Source organism: Orycteropus afer, unplaced genomic scaffold (genome assembly GCF_000298275.1).
Source record: "Orycteropus afer afer isolate SDZICR_OR568_19922 unplaced genomic scaffold, OryAfe1.0 scaffold00082, whole genome shotgun sequence".
Lineage (NCBI taxonomy): Eukaryota > Metazoa > Chordata > Mammalia > Tubulidentata > Orycteropodidae > Orycteropus > Orycteropus afer.
Genome location: NW_006921669.1, coordinates 9,299,623 through 9,302,599, shown reverse-complemented (window position 1 = coordinate 9,302,599; position 2,977 = coordinate 9,299,623).

Genomic DNA, 2,977 nt, shown 5'->3' with positions numbered 1-2,977 from the left:
CAAAAGTGGAAACAAAGAAGAATCATCAGCAGTTGGAAAATATGGCCTTGATGATAGAAATAAAGCTGGAAATTGCATGATAGAATTTTGCAAGAACAACAATTTATTCGGGAGCTCTGGTAGCATAGTGCCTAAGGCACTTGACTGCTAACCAGATGGCTGGCAGTTCAAACCCACCAGCCACTCCTCGGAAAGAAGATGGGGCAATCTACTTCCATAGTGATACTGCCATGGAAACCCAAGGAGGGGTCATTATGAGTCGGGTCCCACTCGACGGCAAACAATAACAACAACAACAACTTATTCATTGCAAATATCTTTCAACAACATAAATGGCAGCTATACACATGGACTTTGCCAGATGGCGTACACAAGAATCAGTTTGACTACATCTGTGGAAAGAGGTGATACAAAAGTTCAATATCTTCAGCCAAAACAAGGCCAGGAGCTGACTGTGAAACAGACCATTAACTGCTCATACGCAAGTTCAAGTTGAAGCTGAAGACAATTAAAACAAGTCCATGAGAGCGAAAATATGACCATGATTACATCCCTCCTGAATTTAGAGACCATCTAAAGAACAGATTTGATGCATTTAACACCAATGACCAAAAACGAGAGGAACTGTGGGATGACATCAATAACATCATCCATGAAGAAAGTAAAAGGTCATTGAGAAAACAAGAAAGGAAGACCAAAATGGATGTCAGAAGAAACTCTGAAACTTGGCCTTGGGCAGAGAATAGCTAAAGCAAATGGAAGAAATGACAAGATAATAGAGCTGAACAGAAAATTTCAAAGACTAGCTTGAGAAGACAAAGTCAATTATTACAATGAAATGTGCAAAGACCTGGAGTTAGAAAACCAAATGGGAAGAACATGCTCAGCATTTCTCAAGCTGAAAGAACTGAAGGAAAAATTCAAGCCTCGATTTGCAACACTGAAAGATTGTATGGATAAAATATTGAATGATGCAGGAAACATCAAAAGAAGATGGTAGGAATACACAGAGTCACTGTACCAAAAGGAATTAGTTGATGTTCATCCATTTCAGGAGGTGGCATATGATCAAGAACCAATGGTATTAAAGGAAGAAGTCAAAGTTGCACTGAAGGAAGTGGTGAAGAACAAGGCTCCAGGAATTAATGGACTACGCATTGAGATGTTTCAACAAACAGATGCTGTGCTGGAGGCACTCATTCATCTATGCTAAGAAATTTGGAAGACAGCTACATGGCAAACTGATTGGAAAAGATCCATATTTGTAACCATTCCAAAAAAGGGTGATCCCACAGAATGTGGAAATTATCGAACAATATCATTGATATTATATGCAAGTGAAATCTTGCTGAAGATAATTCAAAATTAGTTGCAGCGGTATATTGCAGCAGTACATTGTGCTCATGAGGAACCTGTACATAGACCAGGAGGCTGTCATTTGAACAGAACAAGGGGATACTGCATGGTTTAAAATCAAGTGTGTCAGGGTTGTATCCTTTTCACCATACTTATTCAATCTATATGCTGAGCAAATAGTCTGAGAAGCTGCACTATATGAAGAAGAGCATGGCATCAAGATTGGAGGAAGACTCATAAACAACCTGCGATATGCAGATGACACAACTTTGCTTGCTGAAAATGAGGATGATTTGAAGCACTTATTGGTGAAGATTAAAAACTACATTCTGCAGTATGCATTACATCTCAACATATAGAAACCAAAAATCCTCACAACTGGATCAGTATGCAGCATCACAATAAATGGAGAAGAGATTGAAGATGTCAAAGATTTCATACTAGTTGGTTCCACAATCAACACCAATGGAAGCAACAGTCAAGACATCAGACGTATTGCACTGGGCAAATCTGCTGTTAAAGACCTCTTTAAAGTGCTGAAGATCAAAGGTATCTCCTTGAGGACTAAGGTGCGCCTAACCCAAGCCATGGTATGGTATTTTCAATTGCCTCATATGCATGTGAGAGCTGGACAATGAATAAGGAAGACAGAAGAAGAGTTGATGCTTTTGAGTTGTGGTGTTGGTGAAGAATACTGAAAGTACCATGGACTGCTAAAAGAACTAACAAATCTGTCCTGGAAGAAGTGCAGCCAGAATGCTCCTTGGAAGTGAGAATGGCCAGACTTCACCTCACCTACTTTGGTTATGTTGTCAGAAGGGGCCATTCCCTGGAGAAGAATATCATGTTTGGTAAAGTGGTGGGTCAATGATACGATGGGCTCAGGTATGGCAAGGATTGTGAGGCTGGCACAGGACCGGGCAGTGTTTTGTTCTGTTGTACACAGGGTCGCTGTGAGTCTGAGACAAACTTGACGGCACCTGACAACAACAGCAACATTATCATAAAACCAAAACCAAATCCACTCTTGTCAAGTTGATTCCCACTCATAGCAACCCTTGTCATAGGGTGGAACTGGCCCGTAGGGTGTCCAAGGTTTTAAATCTTTATGGAAGCAGACTGCCTCACCTTTCTCCTGTGATGCGGCTAGTGGGTTCAAACCACCAATCCTTTGGTTAGTAGTCAAATGCCTTAGCCACTGTACCACCAGAACACCGTAGCCTCAGGCATTGAAAAAAAAAAATCACTGCCATCGAGTCAATTCCGAGTCATAGTGACCCCATTTGGGTTTCAGAGGCAGTAAATCTTTATGGAAGTAGATTTCCTGGTCTTCCTTCTATGGAGTGGCTGGTGGGTTTGAACCTTTAACCTTCTGGTTAGCAGTCAGATGCCTTTGGCACTACACCACCAGAGCTCCTTAGCCTCAGGGATAGTCCCTGCTAAATAAGAGGCTTTTCATTCAACTTCAGAAAACATCCATCCCGGTGTCTCAGAGACCAGCCTGGACACCTCCTCAAATGAAAAACATTATTAAAGGTTCTAAGAAAAACAGAACGACATTGCCCTAGCTTATAATGAGGACTGGTGTGATGTACTTAGAGCACTCAGCTGTTCACCAGAA